This window comes from Lotus japonicus, chromosome 3, assembly GCF_012489685.1.
Source record: "Lotus japonicus ecotype B-129 chromosome 3, LjGifu_v1.2".
Lineage (NCBI taxonomy): Eukaryota > Viridiplantae > Streptophyta > Magnoliopsida > Fabales > Fabaceae > Lotus > Lotus japonicus.
Window position 1 is genome coordinate 13,088,202 of NC_080043.1, and position 12,629 is coordinate 13,100,830.

The following is a 12,629-nucleotide window of genomic DNA, read 5'->3' on the forward strand; positions in this document are numbered from 1 at the left end:
TTTATTCACCTGTCTCACACATCATAATACACACACATGATTTTCTCTTTTTTTTTTTTTTTTGAAAGTGGTTCAAATATATAAATCAAGCCGGCATCGAAGCCAAAGCATCAGAAGCAACAAAAGTGTCAAGACCAGGAGGGCCTTCCTCTATCCAAACAGCAAAAGAGGAGGCTCCCCGGGCTAAAAAGTCAGCGGCAGTGTTGCCGGAACGACGAACAAACAAAAGATCCAGCAGAGTAAAAGATGAAACTAAAGAACGACAATCAGAAATAATTAAATCTAAATAAGAGCATCATCTGCTGCGCCGCCTCCACCACTGGAAAAGCTGAAGAGAATCCGTCTCAAAACAAACATTGAAGAAACCAAGCTCTAGAGCAAGACTCATCACCCATCTCAGACAAAGTGCCTCTGCCAAACCTGCTGATTGCATCATCACAGGAGCTAAAGTCGCTGCCGCAAGGATCATACCCTCCTCATCCCGCGCCACCATACCAAACCCCGCCATGGAACGTCGAACAGAAGCGTCAAAATTCACCTTAATCCACCCAGCTGCAGGCCGTTTCCATGTAGCAACCCCGGTGTGAATAGACGAACGTGGAAGAACCGTTGGACGTGGAAGCGCCTCCAATGCACGCACACGGTCCATAATCGCACCAATGGACAGCTCCCTATCCTCAAACACGCAGGCGTTTCTAGCCTCCCAAATAGCATACACTGTCGTGAAGAACCTGGCCACCATCTCAGCCCCCACCCCCTCCAATATTTGCAATACTGATGCATGAAAAGATGTTGCCCCTGTCACATGAACACCCAAAACAGCAAACCAAACCCTCCTAATACAGAAGCACTCGAGCAACACATGAGGAATTGATTCCTCCTCAATCCCACACCATGGGCATAAAGGATCCACATCTAAACCTCTCTTGCGAAGCTTGGTTCGAACAGGCATGAAACCCGAAACAGCCCTCCACACAACCTCTTTACAGCGAGGTAACGCACATGATTTCCAAATAAGCTTCCAAACCGAGGCTGGTAGAGTAGGAGCTCTTGAAGACGATGCTTCCTCCTGAGTATTCAGCCTCCTAATGAACTCATATCCAGATTTCACATAGTACCAACCATCCGACGACTCGGGCCAAAAGAAACGATCACCGGAGGGCTGAATAGGCAAAGGCACAGCAAGAATAGTTGCTGCTGTAGCTGGGTTAAAAACCAGCTCCACCAAGTTTACTCGCCACCTCCCATGGTCCAGCAAATCGGCCACAACTTTTAAATTTAACTCGTCAATTAGATCCTGGCGATACACCAAAGGAGAACCATTAGGGAGCCAAGCATCCCTCACAATATCCACAGACCTACCATCCCCTATTCGCCATCTTCTGCCTCTTTCAAAGACCCAACGCGATTTCCAAATGCTTGACCAAGCATAACTAGGCTTATACCCTTTTCTTGCCCCCAAAAGATTACTACTTGGGAAGTAAACCGACTTAAACACACGACTGAAAAGAGAGTCAGGAAAAGTATTTATCCTCCACCAATTTTTAGCCACAAGGGCCAAATTAAACGATTTAAAATCACGAAACCCAAGTCCACCTTCATCTTTTGGCCGACAAAGTTTATTCCACGAGGCCCAGTGAAGGCTCCGCCTAGAGACATCTCCACCCCAATAGAACTTACTTATCATACCCTCAATCTGATCACAAAGGCCATCAGGGAGAACAAAGCAAGACATAACATAGGCCGGTATTGATTGCGCCACAGCTTTGACAAGAACCTCTCTACCTGCTCGAGATAAGGATTTCTCCTTCCACCCCTTAAGCTTCTTCCAAACTCTTTCCTTTACAAAGTTAAATATTTGAGTCTTGGACTTTCCAATGATTGTCGGCAAACCCAAATACTTATCAAAACTTTCCACTGCCTTTACTCCTAAAAGCTGACAAAGCTCATGTAAACAATTTTGTGGCACAAATCGGCTAACTGAAAGCATTGACTTATCAAGGTTAATAGCTTGACCTGAAGCTCTCTCATAGGAAGTGAGAATCCCTTTAATACACTCCGCCTCTTGCACATTTGCCTGAGCAAAAATTACACTGTCATCTGCAAACAGTAAATGAGAAATAATAGGCGCAGAGCGCGAAATCTTAACCCCATGTAACGAGGAATCAAAAACAGCCTTATTAATCATAGCTGAAAAGACTTCTCCACATAAAATAAATAAATAAGGCGAAAGAGGGTCCCCTTGACGCAACCCTCTATGAGGGGCAAAAGGGGCCTACCTATTGCCATTAAGCAAAATGGAGAAGCTAACAGAAGAGACACATCTCATCACCAAATTCACCCAACAAAGCGGGAATCCCATAGAAACCATAACTGACTGAAGGAAAGGCCACTCAACCCGGTCATATGCCTTAGACATATCCAGTTTGAGTGCCATAATGCCATTCCGGCTCTGAGATCTTTTCTTCATAAAATGAAAACATTCGAATGCAATTAACGCATTATCTGTAATGAGACGACCTGGTTAGGGGTGAGCATAAACCCGCTTCCGACCCGTACCCGAGCAACCCGAAATCATTTTTTTTCAAACGGGCGGGTTTTAATGGGCTCACGGGTTTTCGGGTGAACTGTGACAGTTAGACACGGGTGAAACCGGGCGGGTGCGGGTGTGGTAAAATTTTCCGTCGAAACCCGTACCGGCCCGAAGTACTAAATGAATCACGTGAATATATGTGCACAACTGCTACCAAATGTAATAATGACTAAGGCTACACTTGTTCCCATGCATTGTGCAGTGTGCACGTTCCATTCCAATGTCTCTTTATCATTTTTTTATTTGGGAAAACATAAATAAATGAAGGCAAAACAAAACCTTTGCCTCACCGAGAAAACACCTTTACTTTCCAAAACACCTTTACTTTTCATTTTCTTGTATCCATTCCCAAACTGCTATTCTTCTCCTTCTTCCTCTTCATGACTACACCCGCTCTTTCCTCCACCATTCTTCCTTGCCTCACCGAGAATCCCCTAAAATGCGAGCACCATCAAACTGCGATCCCCCTTCCTCCTCCTCACAAGTCATACTCACCGTGGTTTCGCCTGCATCTCTTCTTCCATCTTTGATTTTGCATCACTGTCATCTTCTTCTCAGATGCCTTCTTGAAGGAAAAAATCAAAGCTTTTGTCACTGAAGGGCCATCCTTGAAGACAATTCAAGCTTTTCTTCTTCGTCTGTTTTTTTTTTCTTACATTGAACCCGCTGCAACCCACCCGTGTTACCCGTCAACCGTTCAACCCGAAACCCGACCTACCCGGATGCATAAACGGTCTTGATATTCATGTTTACGGTTTACATCGGTGTAAGGATTTTGGGCCCGAACCGCCCGAACCCGCCCGATGCTCACCCCTAGACCTGGTACAAATGCACTTTGTGTTTCACAAATTAAATTTGGCAAAATTAATTTCAACCTATTTGCAAGACACTTCGTAATAATCTTAAAGATTACATTACAAAGGCTAATTGGCCTAAACTGACTAGCATGCTCATGAGATTTAACTTTAGGAATTAGAACCAGCAAAGTTTGATTTATCATACCTGGATCAGTGTTTCCTTGAAGGACTTGCAAGCAAAACTGGGAGACCTCATCTCCAATAATGCTCCAAAACTTCTGGTAGAACAAAGCCGGGAGACCATCTACACCTGGTGCCTTGGTCGGATGCATCTGGAAGAGGGCCTCCTCCACATCCTCCTTAGAGAAGGGGGTCAAAAGAATTTCCTTTTGAACTGGTGTTACCCGGTTCGCCACTAGAGACACCGCCTCCTCTATCCCCGAAGGATTAGAACTACTAAACAAATCCAAAAAGTAAGTCGTCAACACCTGTGAGATCTCCCCATCTGTCTCCACCTCTCTTCCATTAGCATCCCGAATGCACTCAATCATATTACGCTGACGTCGTTGCGAAGCTTTCTGATGAAAGAATCTAGAGTTTCTGTCCCCATGTCTAAGCCAAGTAGCTCGTGAGCGTTGGCTCCAAATTATCTCTTCCTGCTCTAGAAGCACATCCAAGACCTTCTCTGTCTCACTAATCTCCTGTAATACCACCTCAGTCTGAACACTTCTCTGAAGACGTTGAAGAAGAACCCTAGCATCGGAGATCTTCTTAGGCAAGTCTCCAAACGTGTCCCTTCCCCACACCTCCAACGCACTCCCCACCTCTGCTATCTTTTGTGTGATCCCCAGTGGAGAATACTCCCACACCCCCCTCACCACCTCAGCACACGCCTCCCCCTCTTGAAGCCATAATTCCTCAAAACGAAATATGTGCTCCCTCTTCTTTTCCACTCTATGCTTACGGTTCCCTGAACAAAAAAAGATCGGGCAATGGTCCGACTTGTAACGCAAAAGATGAGCCACATTGGACACCGGCCACAGATCTTTCCAAGCCCGATTCACCAAAACAAAATCCAGCCGCTCCTCAATAGTACCCGGAGGATCTCTATTATTGGTCCATGTAAAGCGTTTCCCAGAGAAGTCCACCTCCTGTAAGCCACACTGACTGCGGATTAAAGCTCTCTCCTGAAGACGACCCAAATCTAGAGGGTCTCCTCCCAGTTTATCATCAGGCGATAAGATATCATTGAAATCTCCAAAGCAAGCCCAAGGAATAGAGCTTGCCGGTTTCAAATTTTGAATCATCTCCCAAGTCCTCCTTTTATTACGCTCCTCAGGGAAACCATAAACTGCAAGGCACTCCATATAGGCTTGAGACTCAGGGTGAACCACTGAGAAACGAATATGGTTAAGAGAAGAGCTAATAATTCCCACATCAATACCCTCCCGCCAAAGCAAACACAAACCACCAGCACGAGAATGAATAGTACCAGCACAACGGACTGGAAATAAATTAAAAAGGCCCCGACCCCTCTCTGTCGTAACATTTCTGCCTCAAATAAACGAGTTTCCGAAACAAAGCAAACATCGGGAGCTTTGGAGTGGATGAGCATCCGGAATGCCCTAGCTGCCCGCCGGTTCCCAAGCCCGCGGCAGTTCCACGCTAAAATCCTCATTGAGGTGGGCGGGACTGCCCCGCAGTCGCCGCCGATCCCAAACCAATATCAGAGTTTAACTTCTTAAGGGGGGGTGAGAACCCCGTACGAGCTGATGCCGAAGTCAAGTCACCTGCTCTCTTCCTTGGTCCTAAAATCAATTTGTCCTCACGGTTGCCACCAATATCATAAGTGCCCACCACCTTATTATCCATCACGTGTGAACTAGCTATAGAAGCTTTTTGTTTCTCCAAATCTGTACATGTATTATCATTAGTTTGAGCCACTTCATCCACCTCATCCATATTCTTACCTGATTCTTCATCAACAGCCCCATTCGTACCCAATTCATCATCAATAGCCACCTTTTGATTGGAACCTCCCCCCTCATTCACGTTCAAAGGAGTCTGATTTCCGTGGCCGCCATCTCGGCGAGCACCAAGAAACGGACGTAGAGTTGGTTCAGCTCGGATCCAACCACCATACGGAAGCGGGTTGCCGTCATTCTCAACATCACAGTCACGTAACACGTGATCCAAAAGGCCACACCGATAGCAAAAATTCTTCAACTTCTCATATTTGAACACCAACTTCAGTGGAGGCTTTCCCGGGACTGTGAGGAGGCGACCTCTACGTAGAGGAGCGCCCGAGTCTACCCACACCCTAACTCTGAAAAAAGGACCATACTTATTCTGCTCCGAGCGATCCCAGTCCATGTAACCCGCAAAGGTGCGAGCAATAAGCCTTGCTGCCGCCTCGGTACGAACCTCGCCAGGGGGAAGGTGATGCACCTGGACCCAAAATGGGACACCACCAAGAGGGATTGGTGGATTAACAGGAGCCCCATTAAGCAAACTCAGCACCAAAACGTACCTGTCGAAAAACCAAGGTCCAGACCGGAGGACAAGATCTCTGTCTCTTGGCGAAGAAAACCTGAGAGAGAAGAGGTTCATCCCCGCCTGGTGCACCTCCACACAGTTTCGTGACTGCCATAGATTAGCCAGAACTTCTTTAAAAGCCCTCCCGCTCACCTGGTTTTTGGCTTGGACCTTCACCGCCAGCCATACGTCTGCACTCAGCGAAGGGTCAGCACCCAGGCTACCAAATTCAAGAGCGTCACTCTCCTCTTCATTCAAAACAAAGTCAGGTATATCTGCCATCAGAGGAACTTTCCAGAAAAAGCAAGGAAAAGACGATGATCACAGTCGAGAGGGTCTACGTGAATCAGTCACGAGAAAGTCTTGCCGTCAAAACGCTGAAAAGTAGAGCCAAGAACGTTGGTCAACGTGGCTGAACCCTAGCCGCCAAAGGAAACCCTAGCGGAGACATGAAGATGAAAACAAAAACCAATTCAAACTACATGATTTTCTCTTGTTAGAACATGAAAGTGTGCATAGTTTGACAAACGCTTATTTAATTCATAAGATAGATGTTAGACATTTTAATCTCATCTACATGGTAAGATAAATTTGAGCACCATGTATCACATTTTAATCATTATAGCAAATTAAAATTTTATAAAATATATATGTGGGTCGGGCCGGGTGACCCGAGTGTCAACCTGAACCCGACCCTACCCGAAGTCGGGTAACTCAAAGATCAACCCGAACCCGGTCTCTTTTAATGATCGGAACCCGGCCCTAAAGGCTTGGGCCGGGACGGGTTGACGAGTAGGGACGGGTCTTGTACACCCCTAAAATACATCTCTCTCTCTATATATATATATATGGCAGTGACTATTTGCGCCTCCCCATTTTACTAAGTCCGCCATCTCATTTTTTAAAAATTCCAACATTGCCCTTAGTAAAAAAAAAACATAAAAAGGTTACTTCCCACACACCATCTCATTCTTCCTCCTCACCCTCCTCCTCACCCTCCTCTTCATCCTCCACTCCCAACTTCTTTTGGGTGATCTCAAGTCAAGAATAGAAGCTTACCCATGTAAGTTTTTACCTTTTTTCGAGCTTTTTTTCAGCTTTTTTTTAGCTTTCATCGCGATTTCGCGACTTCCCGACGTAACTGGTTAGTCCCGCACTTAAACATGCGGTAGTGAAGCAAATTACACACTCCCGCTAACATAAGTGCGGAAGTGAAAAACTTAGTAATTTCAATCGTGTTAAGGTCTGGTACTGCTACCTAAATAAAATTTATTTTCCCGCACTTAAAAGTGCGGAACTTGATGTGTTGGAATAATAGTTCCGGAAGCCTCCGCACTTAAAATTGCGGAACGTATTTTTCTACAACTCACAGGCTAACCGCACTTCAACATGCGATAGTCATAAAACATGTCCGCAGTTTAGAGTGCGGGCAAGTCACGAAACATCCTCCCATGGCAGAATCAAATCGAGGGACTGAATGAAGACACAAAATACAACCTAAGCCTCGAAAACTTGTAAGAAATAACTTACATTGTTGTTCTTCTTGTGGGTGTTGTCCTCCTTTCTCTTCCTCTTCTTGACTTAGTTGTGGGTTAATATGAGTTTGAGAGACTTGATTTTGTGAGGGTTGAAAATTTTGAAATTTGGTTGGAGAAGAAGAGGGGTTATACGGTTGAGAGAGGGGGGAGGGTTTGTAGGGAAAGATGAAGATGAGGTAGTTTTTTTTTTTTTAAATTTAAATTACTGAAGGGTATTTTGGTCTTTTTACAGTTTTGGGGATGGCGAGTTTAGCAAAATAGGAGGCGCAAATAGTCACTGCCTATATATATATATAATGCTTCCATCGTTTACTCTGACTACGCTTACCATTCAGTTCGCTAATAACAACACGAATGTCAATTTTCTTATCTTTCCAATTACTTTCCTTCGGTGCCATTCAGCACATAAAAAACTCACTCTGCCCGTGACAGCTAGCATGCGTCATAATAGGTGACGGTAGCGAGTAGTTGTCGTTGCCAGGACGATGTGTGTTTTGTTAGGAAATTATATAAATTAAGGTACTCACTCAGGAGAGTTTGATACTCACTTCACAATTGCTCTCACGTTAAGCCACATCAACATTTTACAAAAAAATTACAATTTATTTGGTTAAGAGGTGAAAATAAGAGGAAAGAAAATGTAGGGAGGGAATATGGAAGGAAAGTAAAATAAAATGACTTTTTAGTCGTTTGGATTAAGTGAACAAGAAGGGAAAATATAATAAAAGAAAAGTACACTCATGATTTGACAGGTACACAATTAACTCAATCTATTTGATGTTTTATAATCATATATAAATTACAATTATTTCTTACAGAGTTGGGAATGAGTAGGGTTAGACATTATAGTACTCATCCTCATACCCACATTCTTGAAATTACTCATCATTATACCAACATGGGTTGCAATTTGAATGTTCGCCCATGTACCCTCTAAATACCTATATACTTATACACATACCCATTACATGCAATTTAGTAAATCAAAATATAACTTTCATTGAATTCATTTTGCAATAGTAAGCAACTACTATTATAAAACATCAATCAATCAATATTAGAAAAGCAGAACTTCTATCAAGCACATTTAGTGACGTGTCATTCTCACGATAATTCTTAGTGACGTGTTATTCTCACGTTAATTCTCATAAAAAAAATTACACGTGTCATTTTCCGGTTAATTCTCATAAAAAATACATTTTTAAATTTTAGATTTGATTAGTATTTAGGTTGTTTATTTCTTGATTTTATCTTAATTTATTTTTGATTTATTTTTAGAGTATTAATTAATTTTTATGGTATTTTTATTGAATTTTCGGATTTTTAATTAATTCAGAATTTTATGAGTTTTTATTGTGATTTGCTAGATTTTGATAGTTTTTATCTATATTTATTTAGTACCTTTTTAAATTTTAGATTTGATTAGGATTTATGTTGTTTATTTCATGATTTTATCTTAATTTATCTTATTATTTATTTTTAGAGTATTAATTCATTTTTGTGCTATTTTTGTTGAATTTTCGGTTTTGTAATTAATTTAGGATTTTATGAGTTTTTATTGTGATTTGCTAGATTTTGATAGTTTTTATCTATATTTATTTAGTACCTTTTTAAATTTTAGATTTGATTAGGATTTAGATTGTTTATTTCATGATTTTATCTTAATTTATCTTAGGCTAAAAGGCACTTTTGGCCCCTGATATTTCAAGCTTGTGCAAATTCTACCCCTACTCTATTTTGGTCGATGTTTCTACCCCTCATATTTTCAAACAATGCACCGTCTACCCCTCCGTCAGTCAGACGTTAAAAAACTAACAGAATGAGCTGATGTGGTTTTTTTTATATTTTTTGGACCTGTCACGTTGAAATTACAAGTGAAATTGGAAAAAATGGGCAAGGGAGATTCAAACTCAAGACTTGTAAGTAGCAAAACATGCATTTAACCAGTTCAGTTACATACATAATTGATATATACATCAAGCAAATTTAATTTATATCATTTTCTTGATCATCATTAACTTCATATACTCATCTTCATCTCTCAAATCCACTCAGGAACCTCTCCTGAGAAAGCCTGACTGACGGAGGGGTAGACGGTGCACTGTTTGAAAACATGAGGGGTAGAAACGTCGACAAAAATGGAATAGGGGCATAGTTTGCACAAACTTAAAACATCAGGGGCAAAAAATGCTTTTTAGCCTTTATCTTATTATTTATTTTTAGAGTATTAATTAATTTTATGCTATTTTTGTTGAATTTTCGATTTTTTTAATTAATTTAGGATTTTATGAGTTTTTATTGTGATTTGCTAGATTTTTGTAGTTTTTATCTATCTTTATTTATTATCTTTTTAAATTTTAGATTTGATTAGGATTTAGGTTGTTTATTTCTTGATGTTATCTTAATTTATCTTAAAATCCATAATTAAATAAAAAACGGAAAATTCAATAAAAATAACATAAAATGTAATTAATACTCTAAAAATAAACTTTTTCTTCACCTAAAATTTATTTCCATAACAAATCTTGAAACCGATTTTTTAAAGGTAATTTTAAATCTGATAAACTTTTTCATAAAATTTGAAAATTTTAAAAGATTTGCCTTAATTATTTAAGATTTACCTAGATTACTCATTACTAATACTGCATCAGTTATCTCGTACCCTATATGCCTCTACCGTGAACCGGTTGACATGGAGGAAAAATGAGGAAGATCACTCGAGTATGCAACTTGCTTCATGTGGGGCGATAATTGGGTAATGTGATAATTGTGTAAGTGTTTGACATAAATGTTGTTGAGAAATTAGATTATTTTCCTCATCCTCTTTTGATATATTTGTTCCAATGTCCCATATCTGAATTTTGCAATTGAAACTAATTCATCTTCTGCCCTCTTTTATTTTTCGAAAAGAAGGAGCTTGCGGTGTCTTCCTGTATGAGTCAAATCTCTATCTCGCGTTTCAAGGTATTCAGTTCTCTACTATTTCTCTTCTTGCTTTGGATTATCAATATTTATTTGGGTTCTTATTTTCTGTTTTCATTTTATTTCTTTGTTCTTTTCAGAGTAGGAGGAAGAGAATCCTAACGAGAAGAAACTATAGGAACCCAATAATTGACAAGAGAAGAAAGAAGAATCTAAGTTCGTGTGAGTGGTGAGTTTCTGATTCAGGTTCGATGTGAGAATTTTTTATAAGTTTTTCCCCCTCTAGATTGTGATTACTTTATTGTTGAGATTCATGCTACATTGTGGAGACCCCAAGTTACAGGTGCTCGGAGCTGCTTGATGATTTTCCCTATGGCTTCAACTCATATATTTGGTATCAAAGATCTCTTTTATGTTTAATCATTCATTATATTTCTTTTCAAGTTGGTTATGATGCATGAAAGCTAATTAATTGATGTTCCTTCTCTTTTGAGTTAATTTGCTAGCCGAGATAATGAGAACGCTTAAATGATGAAACATAAACAAAACAAGAATGAAGTAGCAGCCCAACCTAAGAAAAAACTCCTTTGTTGAAGGCCAAAACTTAAAGGGGACATTTTACAAATAGTTGGTGTGCATAATTTTTATAATTTTTTTTTACAAGCAAAACACAAGAACCACAAATTTAATCTCATATAATCAGACCGATTAATAAGGTTATTAAAACTGGACCGTTGATCAAATTGGTGAGGGAACTGGTTCACCGTTTATTAGATCAATCGTAGTTGAATTGTGGTCTGATCGGTATAGCCGCTATGAATTAAATATATCATTTAAAAAAATTATATGGTAGATTACAAAAATTGATATTAAATAATTACCAAATTTTAAATGAGAAGTTAAATTTATATTTACCTTAAATATCACAGATTCAAATTGATTTCAAATAGTTTTAGAAGATTGTTTAAAAATTAACACAAAAAAATGCTATCAAATGCTTCGTATAACTTAAAACTATTCTTTTATATTTTTTATTACTATGTTGGAAAGAGGTGCAATTCTAATGTCAAAAAAAGTGCAGCCCAGTAGCTTTCACGTCTAATAAAAAATGCCCATATGTAACAAAACTCTAATATCTGTTTCTAATTTCAATTGTTAGTGGATAACACAGAGGTTCAAAAGAATGTCTACTGAATCTGAAAGAGAAACGCAAACAACATAGAGATCATCCCTTCATCTCAGCTCAACCTTCCCCTCCCTCTCAAGTCTCACACTGCTTTAATTTTTTTTCTTGAGACATTCCTAAAATTCAAGGGTGACTAAGCATGGACAAGATGATTTTATGAGTTTTTATTGTGATTTGCTAGATTTTGTTAGTTTTTATCTATTTTTAAATAGTACATTTTTAAATTTTAGATTTGATTAGGATTTAGGTTGTTTATCTAACAAATTCACGGGTATAATTTATATTTATTTATGTTTAAAGAATTAAAAGTTCATACAAGAGGAACAAACATGAAAAATTTAATAGAGAAATAAGTTTTGATATAATTTCTATACTATACAACACAATATCATGTTTTTATTTTTTGGCAACTCTCAATTTGATGATATTTTTTTTTTTTGCAGAGATTAGAAAACATTAGTACATATATAATTTATATTTATTTATGTTTAAAGAATTAAAAGTTCATACGAGGGGAACGAGCATAGAGAAATAAGTTTTGATATAATTTCTATGCAACATCCGGAAGCCAAAATAAGTCTTATGATAGTTTATCTTTTTTGCCACTTTATATTAGTTAATTCAGTATATGCTTACAAAACACTAGAATTGAGTGTCTGAATTTATGCTCTTTAAATATCTACATCTTTATTATGATTGTTCTTACATTCTTAGTATCTTAAATTTTTTATAATTTAAAATATTGATTGATGTTTCAAATACAATAAGCAAATTCTCAGTGCAACGCGCGGGTAAAAAACACTAGTAAATATTTAACAAGTAAAATCATTAAAATAAGTGTAAATTTTTAAAGGAGTAAGTGAGAAAGTTATGATATTGAATTTATAATTTTAGATTCTTTTAATAGTCCTAATATGTAGGTAACAAATTTACTTATTTTAAAAAGAATTTAATGGTAATGCACCGTCAGTGTAAACACTTTTTACACAGACATCCAATGATAGGTTGTCAAGTCATAAAATAATCTTTTAATTTAATTAAAATAAAAAGGATCATAA